The sequence below is a fragment of the Tenrec ecaudatus genome, chromosome 6, assembly GCF_050624435.1.
Source record: "Tenrec ecaudatus isolate mTenEca1 chromosome 6, mTenEca1.hap1, whole genome shotgun sequence".
In the NCBI taxonomy this organism is placed as follows: domain Eukaryota; kingdom Metazoa; phylum Chordata; class Mammalia; order Afrosoricida; family Tenrecidae; genus Tenrec; species Tenrec ecaudatus.
The window spans coordinates 41,905,348-41,919,345 of NC_134535.1; the positions used below are offsets into that span (position 1 = coordinate 41,905,348).

General features: G+C 38.8%; 1 non-coding gene and 1 pseudogene across 1 annotated transcript; one reads left to right on the plus strand and one right to left on the minus strand.

Moving 5' to 3' along the window:
- Positions 1-729: 729 nt before the first annotated feature.
- Positions 730-892, minus strand: LOC142451940 (U1 spliceosomal RNA). The gene has a single exon (XR_012785040.1). It is a non-coding gene; the product is annotated as a U1 spliceosomal RNA (small nuclear RNA).
- Positions 893-6,559: 5,667 nt separating this feature from the next.
- Positions 6,560-7,984, plus strand: LOC142450788 (S-adenosylmethionine decarboxylase proenzyme pseudogene; annotated as a pseudogene).
- Positions 7,985-13,998: the final 6,014 nt, after the last annotated feature.

Here is a 13,998-nt window from a genome sequence, read left to right on the forward strand (position 1 = left end):
TTATATATGGGTATTATTTGGCAGTTTTCAAAAATGTGTCAACTTTTAACTGAAAATCCGATACTAAAATTTGAAAGATCAAAATTTTAATGTTAAAATTAAATTAAATTTAGTAAATTAAATTCATTAAATTAAACTGGAGGTTAATGTTAATCTGCTCTATCAGTTGTCACCTAAATGGGTTTGAACAAGTTATTTTATTTGATGATCTCAATTTCTTTAATTTTTATAGCTGAATAACATTACAAACTACATAGAATTTTTATGAAATTGAATTTCATCGCATCTCTGGATTAAGTTTTAAATCGCCTGACTAAAATATAGTTGTCAAATTGGAGCTGCGATTAGTTAATCTATCAAAATAGTTATCCACAAACTAGGAGTTTTCCTGATTGATATTAATTGTAATTTATATGAAAAATGTTTCTTTTAAACCAGTGCAAATAATTTTTATTTTAAAATATGTATTTCATGCAAGTGTCAAAACCTTTGAAGCATCTGGTATTACACTCTTACTGCAGATTAATAAAATACCATCTAGCACTGTCAGGGATGTTGTTGCTGCCCTTAGGACAGTATGACCCAGTTCTCATTTATGGGGATTCTATGTACAGCTAGAGAAAGGTCTGCCGGGTTCTATGTTCGCCCCACAATGATTGCTATGCTTGAGCTATTGTTGTGACCAGGTATGAACGTATCTCCTCAAGGCTCTTCCTCTTTTTCTTTTTTTCAGGTAGAGCGTGAACGCAGTCCCCACTACCACAAATTATGCAGTTGAGTTTCCCACCTGTGGGGAAATCGCAGAGGTCAGCACATTGGGAGCGCCACGGAGAAGTCTCACCTTGGGAAAGCCACCTGCGTGATCATGGTCTCTCCCCTGCCAGGTAACTACAAGGTCTTCTTTTTTTTCAATGCCTTTCTACCTTACCAAGCATGGTGACCATATAGAGGGTCGAATAGAACTCCCCCTATGGGTTTCTGAGACTGCAACTCTCCTTGGGAGTGGAAAGTCTCATCTTTCTCGCACAGAGCCACCAGTGATTTAGGACTGACCTAGCAAAACCAGCGCCCAATGCATAACCACCATGCCACCCGGGCTGCTATGAGTCAGAATAGATGCCTGGAAGTGAGTCGGGTTTTGGAATGGTTGAACCTTTACCAATTCATTATGGTACAGTTTCTCTGTGTGTTCCTTCCATTTTATTTCGACACTTCCTGGACGGTTCCATATTTTGACTAGAAACCTTCTACAGTGCAACTCAAAGCACAGATTATTTCTTCAGTTCTTTCAGTTTGTGAAATGCAGAGTTTATTCTTGTTTCTAAGTCTAGATCTTTGCACATTTCATTTATTATAATATTTGAGGAGCTACCCTATGAAATTCTCTGTACAGTTCTTTTTTTCAAAGTCACTTTATTGAGAGTTAATACAGATATAATATCATTTCATCCTTGAATCACATCAAGCGGTCTTGAGCAATTGCTCCCATTAGTTTCAAAATATCTTTTTTGTTCCTGAACTCCTTGTCACTAGCTCCCTTTTTATGTCCCCTCTCCCCACACAGAAACCCTGATTCTCCTTGCTGTTCCTGTAGGTTCCTCAATCCTGGGTTTCATACACTGAAAAACCGGAAAATGTACAACAAAAATTCAAGAGGGTGACCCCTTGTGACACAACACATCTGAAAGAAACCCTAATATGAACAAACAAAAAAATACAGAAAATGTTGTAAACCACATCAGGCCTAACATGCATCTGAGGTGGATCAACTGGGTAGGTTTTAAGTCTTCAAGTCAAGTTTATCATTTTAATCTTCTGGTGTCATCTCTTCGGTAGCCACTTTCCTCTCACCCCTTTATCATGGCGAGAGGTTTACTTCCGACGTACATCCCTCAAATATATCTCAGACTCCCATTTTCATCCACACTTTTCTGCAAATGCGATTTTCAGAATTTAGGCTCTGACACTATTCCCTCCTTCAACTTCAGATTATTTGACTTACAGTCCTTTGGACACTGATGCTGGTGTACTTCTTCCATGCAGACTTAGTTGACATCTCACTTAGATTGCTGCTTGTTTGGGAACATGCATTTAAGACCCAGGACATTATTTTATCTGCTAATCAGGCACCATCTAACTTCTTCACCACACTTTGATAAAGCACCTATATCTTCTGTGTTCCTTTCCTGAGCGTGAGTATTAAGCAGGGCCTTGATAAAAGAAATAAGTTTTCTTAAATTTGAGCTAGGATTTAGTGCAAGCCCCAAACCCATTCCTGGATCTATGGTTTTGTTTTTATTTTACTTTAGTTTTTTGCTTGCTCGTTCATTTTGTGCATAATGATCTTCCATTAATATTGTCTTTGATTAGCCCCAAGTACTAATTTTTTAAGTCCTGTTGAGAAAGGAATATTCAGCCCATGTAGGCTATCTCCATATCATAGTATCAGAATTATTATTCATTTGTACAGAATCAATCCTTTCATACAATTCTTTACTGACCCATTTCCCCAATAACGTCAAAGTCTTTAAAAGCAAGTTTCAGAGTCTCTTCAGTCATCCATTTTGCTCTTTTCTTTTTCTCTCATTTTAAGACCTTTTATTTTCTTTATGTATAATATTCTTGATGCCATGTCACAACTTCTCTGGTCTGTAGTTATTGTGCTCATTGTGTCAACTCTGTTCTTGAGATTGTTTCCAAGTTTGGGTGTCATTTTGACTCTTGGGGTCTTGTTTCAAATGTCTTCAGCTTCAATTAAACTGTCATATGAGAATTTGATGGCATTTTCCACAGTCTACGGCTTTGTGATGGTTAATGACATTTAGTTAGTATATCATCTCTTTTCTCAGAGTAGATTAGACTCATTTGTACTCCCTCTGTGGAGTCCACAAGTATAGTTATTTTGTTGTTGAAGAAAGTGTTTGGTCTTGAAAATTCTTAGCATGCCATCACCAGCGTACTTTCTATCAATAAGGCCATATTTTCCAACTCCTCATTCTTCTCCTTTGTTTTAATCTGTCCCATTTGATCACCAGAAATGAGCAAATGTACCTTGATTGCATGTGAAATTGTTTTCAGACTAAACAGCTAGGTAAAATTCTTCAATTGTTTTGGTGTTAGTAGTTAGTATGTACTCATGTTTGAATTACAGTCATTTTAAGAAATCTCTCTTGTGGCTCTTTCCAGAGTTTCCTATCACTGACAGCATTATACTTCTAAATATACTTCATTTGGCAATGCCAACAACACTATGCTTCTGCCTTATGAACTGTCTGATTGAAATTTTCCAATTGCAGTCCATTTAAATGCACTAATACCCCGACAACAATTTTTTATGTGTTCCATTTAATTTTTGATAACTTACCATATGCTAGATTAATAATTTCTATGTTCCATGCTCTGAGTATCAGTGTAGATACTTATCTCATGCTGAATCTTTGTACATCCATAGATGAAGGCCCAAAGCATTTTGTTCCATTCATGTCATTAAAGGGGGCTGTACTGATGAAGAAGCCCTTCTCTTTTCTCATTTTGATGATCTTTCAATATGAGAAGCTGTATCAGAAAGTATTCCAGTGTTATTTATTAGATTAGACTAGACTGTCTCAGTCTAGATAAGGGACCCTGCTGGCAATTTATTACTAGTTATATACTAGTACATACTAGAATATAGGCCAACTCGAGTATAAGCTGACGTACCTAATTATTACAAGGGAAACCAGAAAAACTGATTGACTTGAGTATAAGCTAGGGTGGAAAATGCAGAAGCTATTGGTGAGTTTCAGTAATCAAAACAAATGAAAATAAAATTACTAAAATTTGAGACATCAGTGGGGTAATCTATTTAAATATTTATTATAAATAAAAAACCAAATAAAAGGACAAGTCATTTATCATTAGTAAACCAGCACAGTAAGTGGAAAATCGGTTCAACAAAAACAGTAAGGTATCAACAATGATACCTGAAGAGTACTATTCCCTGAGCTCAATCAACAACCAAGCTAAAATGTAAAGAGTTAAAAACCTTCAAAACTGGATTCCTCATCATCATCCATATCCCAATGCAGAGTTTCAGTTGGTGTGAGGTCATCATAGATGCTGTCCTCACTGAGATCACCGTCATCACTATCACTGCTGTCATTTTCACACAAAGCACAATCTTCACTGCCATCCACAGCATTACTAATACTACATTTCTGGAAGGCACGTCACACCATATCTTCTGGAATGTCTTCCCATGCATCTTGGACCCACTTTGCTATTAACTCTATATCAGGCTTCATGAGATTTCCTCCTTTTGTTAGTCGGGCTTGACCAGATGACATCCATTCATGCCACATCCTTCGCACATGGTCTTTAAAAGGCTTATTCACAAATACACGTCATAGGACAGCTCTGATTGGTTAGATGTGAGTAAACACACATTCAAAGCCCTACAGTGTCAGTGGGGCTTTGAATGAACAGCGGAGAAAAGGAAGGCACGCGTCCCATTACCTCAGAGGGCCCCAGAGAGGTGTAACATCTTGCTGGGGTACCACTGACCCATGTATAAGCTGAACCCCAGTTTTTCAACACATTTTTGTGCTGAAAAACTCGGCTTATACACGAGTATATATGGTAACTTCTACCACCATACCAAAACACAGGCCACCAAAGTATCACAAATGGACTGGCACTCGGCAGATGTTCATAGATACTGGGGAAAAATGCAAGCCACCTGGTGGAAATATAATATGGTTTATTACTCCCAGAAATATTATAGGAACTATAATGTAATTTGTGACAGATCCTTACATACAGTGACTTTATAAGGTCAAGGTGATACCATTTCGCATAGTGGGTTGGTTTTATTAGAGGAAGAACTCTCAAAATTCCAAAGTTTAAAAAGGAATTTAAGATTAGACCAACCCAAGATTTGCCACGGAGAAAGACATTTTCTTTCATTATTATTTTGGACACCAAGCCAATCTCCTATTTGCTCTGCAAGAGACATTCCTACTGACAACCTAAAGTAATCTACGTGTCTACATGAAACATAATATGGACCGCAAACAATGAAAGCCTTAGCTGAAAAACATGGAGAGCTTAAGGGCTGTACTTCAGTACAAGTCCTGAATAGGACTGGGCGTGTTTCATCAATGAAGTTCAAACATGACCTTATGTCAAACAGGGTACAACACTGCCCAGTCTAGGGCCATCCTCACAACTGCTGCTGTGTCTGGACCCATTCCTACAGCCACTGTGTCATGAATCCATCTCTTTGTTGGGCTTTCTACTTTTTCTGAATCTTTGCTTACCATTCATGATGTTCTCCTCCATGGGCTGATCTCTCCTGAGAACAACCCCAAAGATTATGAGGCAAAGTTTTACCAGTCTCACTTCCAGGAGGGTTTGGCTATCCTTCTGCAAAGACAGAAGTGCTCTGTTCTCTGGCAGCCCATCTTATACTGAACGATCTTTACCAATTCCATAATTCAAAGATATCAATTATTCTCAAGCACCCTTTTTCATTGTCCAGCTTTGCATTTTTGAGATGATAAAAATGACCAAATATTGGGTCTGGTGCGCTTTCGTCCATTATGTACCACCTCTGTTTTTTAACATTTTCAATAAGTCTTTCATCACACATTTTTTCAGTGCAAAGCATTGTTTGATTTCTTGATACATAACATCGGTGTTAGTTTTGAATCCAAGTAAAATAATATATTTCACAGTTTCAATCTTTTATCCATTATTCAGGATATTGTTTATTCGTCCAGTTGTGAGAATATTTTGTTTTCTTTAAATTGAAACTTCAATATTTGCTTGTCATCAGTATGTGATTAAAGCACTTTTTACTTTCTGAAAGCAAAGTGGTGTCAAGTGCATATCATAAATTTTTTATGAATATTTATCAAATTTTGATGCAGCATTATCTTCATAAATCATCTTGGATTATTTTCATAAAGATTCATAAAGCATGGTGGAAGGCTATAGCCTGGAAGTACATAATTCATGATTTAAGCCATGCACTATTCCCTTGTTCTTGTCAAACGGCCACCTCTTGGTGTATGTACAGTTTGGGCATAAGCACAATGAAGTGTTCTGAAGTTTCCATTAGTCACAATGTTACCCTTAATTTGTTATCATCCACAAGTTGATGCTCTGTATAGTCCAAAATATGTAAGTAAATAACTCTGATTTCCTCTGTTTTCAGACGATTTATCTGACCTTAGCAATAGTATACCTCTTGTCATGTCCTCTTCTGAAACTAGCTTGAATTGGAAAAAGTTCAGTATTGATGTACTTCTATGATTAAAAAGATATATATTGGCTTACACAGTATGGCCGGCGACATTAGCTAGCGCTTGCTCTGCTCTCTGTAACGGGGAAACAGCGGACTGCAAGAGACTGAACTGTATCTGCCTCTATTTCCAACAGACTCACGTTCAACTTTCGCTCACACACACACAAAAAGCCGGGAAAATTTTATTAATCCCTTTTTAAAAAAAGTTAATATAAAATTATAGGAAAAAAAAGGAGCCTGAACTTTAAAACACAGCTGGAACAATCCGCAGCGGCGGCGGCGGGAGAAGAGATTTAATTTAGTTGATTTTCTGTGGTTGTTGGTTGTTCGCTAGTCTCACGGTGATGGAAGCTGCACATTTTTTCGAAGGCACCGAGAAGCTGCTGGAGGTTTGGTTCTCCCGGCAGCAGCCCGACGCAAACCAAGGATCTGGGGATCTTCGCACCATCCCGAGATCCGAGTGGGACATACTTTTGAAGGATGTGCAATGTTCAATCATAAGTGTGACAAAAACTGACAAGCAGGAAGCTTATGTACTCAGTGAGAGTAGCATGTTTGTCTCCAAGAGACGTTTCATTTTGAAGACATGTGGTACCACCCTCTTACTGAAAGCACTGGTTCCCCTGTTGAAGCTTGCTAGGGACTACAGTGGGTTTGACTCCATTCAAAGCTTTTATTCTCGTAAGAATTTCATGAAGCCTTCTCACCAAGGGTACCCACACCGGAATTTCCAGGAAGAAATAGAGTTTCTTAATGCAATTTTCCCAAATGGAGCAGCGTATTGTATGGGATGTATGAATTCTGACTGTTGGTACTTATATACTCTGGATTTCCCAGAGAGTCGAGTAATCAGCCAGCCAGATCAAACCCTGGAAATTCTGATGAGTGAGCTTGACCCAGCAGTTATGGACCAGTTCTACATGAAAGATGGTGTTACTGCAAAGGATGTCACTCGTGAGAGTGGAATTCGTGACCTGATACCAGGTTCTGTCATTGATGCTACACTGTTCAATCCTTGTGGGTATTCAATGAATGGAATGTAATCGGATGGAACTTATTGGACTATTCACATCACTCCAGAACCAGAATTTTCATATGTTAGCTTTGAAACTAACTTAGTCAGACCTCCTATGACGACCTGATCAGGAAGTTGTGGAAGTCTTCAAGCCAGGAAAATTTGTGACCACCCTGTTTGTAAACCAGAGTTCTAAATGTTGCACAGTGCTTTCTTCGCCCCAGAAGATTGACGGTTTTAAACGTCTTGATTGCCAGAGTGCTATGTTCAATGATTACAACTTTGTTTTTACCAGTTTTTCTAAGAAGGAGCAACAGCAGCAGAGTTGATTAAGAAACATGAAGAAAAAACGCAAAAAGAAAACACACATAGAGGAAGGTGGTGGCTGCTTTCTAGACACTGATCCCGGGGGCGGGGCTTTCCGTAGCCACCGCCTTGTAGTTGCAGAAAGCCCTAGATGTAATCATAGTGTCAACATTTTGAATTGTATGCATTATTATATCAAGGAGTTAGATGTCTTGCATGAATGCTCTCTCCTGTGTTTAGGTATTCTCTGCCACCCTTGCTGTGAAATTGAAGTGCATGTAGAAAAAACCCTTTACTATATGAAACTTTACAACACTTGTGAAAACAATTCAATTTGGTTTATGCACAGTATAATATTTCTCCAGGTATCACGCAAAATTCCCCACAGACAAGGCTTTCGTCCTCATTAGGCGTTGGCCTCAGGCAGCCATCTGGGACTGTTCTATTCAGTTGCTGCCAGAAGTGTACATCCAGTTACCTCCAGTTTCTAGAACACACACTCTCTGAATGAATGTTACTGAAACCAATTTCTACTTCATACAGGTTTTTCTTTTGCAACAGCAATTAAAGTTTTTCTTCCACAAGTCGAGTCCTCTTAAAAAAAAAGATATATATTATCATCAGACTTCTACTTTTGTGTGATATTTGTAATATAAGTTTAGCCAATTTCCACATTCTGTTGGATTTTGTTTTGGAATGGGCACACATATGGATTTCTTCTAGTTGATTGGCCAGGCAAATATCATCCAACTTTATGGACTAATGAGTGAGCATTTACAGTATTGCATCAGGATGTGGAAATATCTCAAAAGACAGTGTGTCAGTAAGAGTATTTTTGCCAATGTCTTCCTGGACTTCTGTAATATCAGTGGTTCTTGATGATATGCCACCTTTAAAAATGTGTGTGTGTGTATGTGTGTGTGTGTGTGTATGTGTCTGTTTGGCACAGTGTCGGGGGAAACCAGCTTTTAACAACTGAAGGGCCTGAAGGTGCAAATGCATGGCAATAATATATATTCCATTAAAGTCATAGAGGATTAGAAAGAAAGATAGGAGAGATAATTAAATAATGGAGTAAGACACTTTTTATGGTAGCATGCTGTGTTAGTCTGGGAAGACTAGAGAAACAAATTCATAGAGACATTCATATGTGTATAAGAAAGAGGTTTATATACAAAGTAATTGAATATTGAGAAAACATTCCAGCCCAGTCCAGATCAAGTTTATGAGTTCCATATTAGCCCATTGTTCCGTACATAAGTATAAATTCCTCTTCAAACTCACGCAACACATGTAGTAATGATGAATGCAGGAAGATGACAGGCCAGTCAATGAAAAAAATCTGTGGATCCAGTGGCAGCAGTGTCTCAGTGCTGGTTGGGGTCTCCATGTGGATCCTTCAGCTCCCAGGGCTCTGGCTGCATCAGCAGAGCCCCATCAGGCTCATTGTCAGTAATGTCTCTCAGGGTGTATCTGTCCCTCCTCAATGAGCTACTTATCTCCTTAGTGCCACTAAAAGAGGTCATCCATCTAAGACCTGATTGACAGGCTAAACTCCACCCCTTCATTCTTAAGTCTCAAATTGACAACAGATTATATAACTACCACACTTGCTCATCTCAGCTCCTCTTGATTGACCATGTTGAAATTGAAGAATGTTAGAGAGACTTTACTATTCTAGGGATATTTATAGGTAGCCTTAAAACATGCATATTCAGTAGTTAAATGCATCACAAGGCGGATATAATCTACATTAAGGTCCCTGAGCTCACAGGGGAGGAAACCTAGTACCTGTATTGGAGGAAGGTACAAAGTGGGGAGTGGGGTGGGGTGTGGTCTGTGTCACAGCAGGTAGAGAGAGCAAAAGGATCATGTCTCTTTCTATAGGGAGGAATAATCAACCATGTGCTCAGTTTAAGACAGCATAGTTGTTAAGGGAGAATCTGTGGGAATGATTTTTAAAGCAGGATGATGGACTTGAACTTTACCTCTAACCTACCAAAGTGGAGGCTTTCCTACAATGGCATGCCAGCTTTCCGTAAGTCCAAGGCTATAGTCCTTGTCATATTCCCTCAGTGTTAGTTTCCCACAGTACAACTACTCTGCATCTTCTTTCCATCTTATTTTGATGTGCCCTGCCTTGATCTGCATTTTCACATGGAATTCTTCAATATTGCACCTGAAGTTATAATGTTTTATTTTCAATTACTTTTTCCTTCTTTAACTACAATGTTATACACATTGTATTACAATGCTTTATCATTTCTCAAGGTACCCTTTAAAATATTAGGGAGAGGGGGGTTGGAAAGAGGGAATAGATTGCAAGGACCTATGAGTGACCTCCTCCCTGGGGAACGGACAACAGAAAAAGGGGTTAAGGGAGATGTCGGACAGGGCAAGATATGGCAAAATAATGATTTATAAATTATCAAGGGCTCGAGGTAGTACCGATGAAGAACACAGCTTTCCCCCAGATCCTGGATGCTTCCTCCCCCCAACTACTAGATCCGAAGTCTACCTTGCAGGGCTGGATAGGGCAGAGGCTGTACACTGGTACATATGAGGGCTGGAGGCACAGGGAATCCAGGGTGGATGATACCTTCAGGACCAAGGGTGTGAGGGGCGATGCTAGGAGAGTGAAAGGTGAGTGGGTTGGAAAGGGGGAACTGATTACAAGGATCCACATGTGACCTCTTCCCTGGGAGAGGGACAGCAGAGAAGGCGGGGAAGGGAGACTCCGGATAGGGCAAGATATGACAAAATAACAATGTATAAATTACCAAGGGTACATGAGGGAGGGGGGAGCGGGGAGGGAGGGAGAAAAAAAAAGAGGACCTGATGCAAAGGGCTTAAGTGGAGAGCAAATGCTTTGAGAATGATTGGGGCAGGGCATGTACAGGTGTGCTTTATACAATTGATGTATGTATATGTATGGATTGTGATAAGAGTTGTATGAGCCCCTAATAAATTGTTTTAAAAAAATTATCAAAGGCTCATGAGGGAACGGGGAACTAGGAGGGTGGGGAAAAAAGAGGACTCGATGCAAAGGGCTTAAGTGGAGAGCAATAGCTCTGAAAATGATGAGGGCAAAGAACCTACAGAAGTGCTTTAGACAATTGATGTATGTATGGATTGTGATAAGAGTTGTATGAGCCCCTAATAGATTTTTAAAAATAGTTTCTTCTCCTTTTCATTCCCTTCTTTATTTATTTCTTTAGCTTTACCTGCTCATTGTTTAAAAAAGTTTCAGAGTCCTCCACCACCAGATTGGGCTTTTCTTTTTTTCCTGTCTACTCAATGACCTTTTGTTTTCTTCCTCTATGAGATCTTTACTGACCTCTCATAAGTCTTCCACTCTTTGGTCATCAGTGTTCAATGCACCCATTCAAGTTTTGAGATAGCATCTGTGTTAGGTCAGGTGGTCTAGAGAAACAAAGCAAAGACACTAACATATGTTTAAGAAAGAGTTTTATATCAAGTAGTAATTATAAATCAAGAAAGCACCCCAGCTCAGTACAACTCCAGTCCAAAAGCCCAATACTAGTTTATACATCCCTCTTCAAATTCATGCACCATAAACAATGATGCAGAATGCAGGAAGATCACAGACCAGTGCGTGAAAAGTCATGTAGGTCCAATGGCAGAGGCTCTGGAAACTCTGAGTGACTCACCAGCAAGAAGATGAAGGCAGAGAGAGGGAGAAGGAAGAGGTTCCAGAAACTTCCCTCTGAGAAGGCCACACCCACAAGGAGGCAGTCTCAGGCTGTGACCTGATTCACAGGTTGAATACTACTTCTACACATTTATATATGTATTCAAGTTGACATGAAAATTATGTAACTACCACAGTATCAAATTCAAGTAGCATGTATACAAATATTCATCATAATCTCTGAAAAATGAGACAATTAAAATAATGATACTGTAAGACAAGAAAAATGATAAATGGACCAACAGTTGTATTAGGCTCTTTGGAGTTAAATATAAGGATTAAGTAATGTTAATATTAAAATTAATACCTTTCTCCTTGTTAGTCAGGAAAAAAATGGGAAGGATGTTATTACCAAGTTAGCCTGGTCGCATACATGTTATGCATGGGGCTGTGATCTGTAAGGCCAGCAGCTGGAAACCACCAGCCCAGTCAATCCAGGACATCTATGGGGCTTTCTACTGCCATTAATGGTTACAGTCTTGCAAACTCACGAGACTCTGAGGAAAGGGCAATGCTACCCTCTCCTGTAGAGTAGTTATGACTTGGCATGAACTAGAGGGCAGTGGGTTTGAATTAAGTTGTGTCTCTTACATGTGCCCATAACAAAGAAAAACAGACAAAAAATCCTCACTGCCATTGAGTCCTCATGACCCTGTAAAACTGGAAAGAATTACCCTATGAGCTTCTGAGCCTGTAACACTTTATGAGAGTAGAAAGCCTGATCTTTAATCCTGCAGAGAGACTGCTGGTTTCAAGCTGTTAACCGTGAGGATAGCAGCCCAATGTGTAACCATTATGCCACCAGGGAAGTCAAATATAATTGCATACACATGAATATATGTGCACATATGTATGTACACATACATGTACAGATATAGTAGTCTTTAGACATTAATTGATGAGCAGTATTTTATAATATTATTTCAATAATTCATAATTGTTTCCAACTGAAAGTTAATTCATACTTCTCCAGGTATTCTCATTTTTGCTATTTCTCTGTTTTCTTTTTGTATAGATCTTATTTTTCCAAAGTCAGAAGTTCAGTAAATCTCTGTAGATTAGGGATGATTTATAAGCAAAGAGGGTCAGCAAGATTAGGATAGAGATCAAGAGAAGCAATAAAAAAATACACATGAGAAAACAAAAGTCATTTTAAGTTTCAATAGGAATTCCCAAACCTATCTTTCTTAAAGCAGGCTGTCTGCAAAGTAAACCTTTCTCTTAAAAATGAACTTCACAGTTCAAAAAACACTCTTTTCAAAAAATACTCCTGGTTGCTTATTGCACATCAGAGCTCTACAGCAACCATTCTTTCATTTTGCATCAATAATCATGACTTTTTGTTAAAATTAAAAATAAGTGTAAATTTAAAATATTTACTTTCATTTATTTCCAAAGAGTGAATTGACATATGTTTATCCATATTTGTGGCCTTTGTTTCCTTACATGCTGGCTTATACCAGAGCTTCTTCATTAAAGTTTTTATTGGGTACATTAAAAATTGTAACACATCACATCTACTACTTCCAATCTCATTATTTCAACAGTAAATTTCAACAGACATTTCAACTTTCTTACTCTAACTTCTGGAGCAGCCTCAATTCTTAGTACATAGTGAAAAATGCAACATCGAAGAAGGAAAAAATGATGTGACACCAGTGACCAAACTGGAATGACTTTCAAAAGAAACAGTGAGACAGGGGAAATAGCAAGGTGATCTGGCAGATGCCGTGGAGAATCCAGAGTCACTGTAGCTAGAGACGTGTCACTTAATATTGGGACAGCTACACTCAGTTTGCAGAGGAAACTTGGAAGACTTGGACAGGACTCCTGGACACATCACTATGAAAACTTTTACAAATACTGTGCGATGTTCAAGGCAAGCACTTTTTCTCTGTAGAGACACTATTACTTCCTGTTTGCTCATGAAATATGCACGGTACATTAATGCAATTAATCACCAAGTAAAGATGCAGTCAAGAGCATGTTATTTGTTCCTTTACATGAGCTCTAGGTTCACCCAGAAGACAGAATTTGAATCAAAAGGATTTATAAGGCTAGTTTATTAAGAAATATTATTCAAGGGGGAGGTTGAATGCAGGGCACAGAGTATGAAAGAGAAAAGAAAAAAATGCAAATCAATGCCCTAAGGGCAATGATTGCTCTTTCACCCTGGAACTTTGAGGAGCTTAATGGAACGTGCTACAGAATTATCTAACTTCAGACAAAATAAGTGTTTCTTATTTCCCTGTCTCCAAAGCTTCAGCCTGACCTCCTGGATAGTATTGATTCATACTTCAAAATTTCCTAGGCATAAGTACATATTCTACTACCTAGTCTACCTACGGGGATCCCAGGGAAATTTCTAGAATCTTGTTAGATCGTGAGATTGAATGGACACACCATAAAATTCTAGTTGAAAATTGCATGTCTGTTAACTTTGGGAAGAGTTTCAAATCGTGCCCCAGATCTGTCCGTATGAAAAGGATGGTGTGGACAAGGGCTATCTAGTCAGCTCGATGTCCAACGGAACGAAACACCAGCCAGTCCTGCGCCAACCTCACAGCTGTTCATAGTTGAATCTCTTTTCTGCCCTAGGATTCCATCAGCTGGGGGTCAGTCCTATGGCAGCAAAAAACAGCAGCACAAGTCAACATTTAAGAAGCGTGCAATACAAAT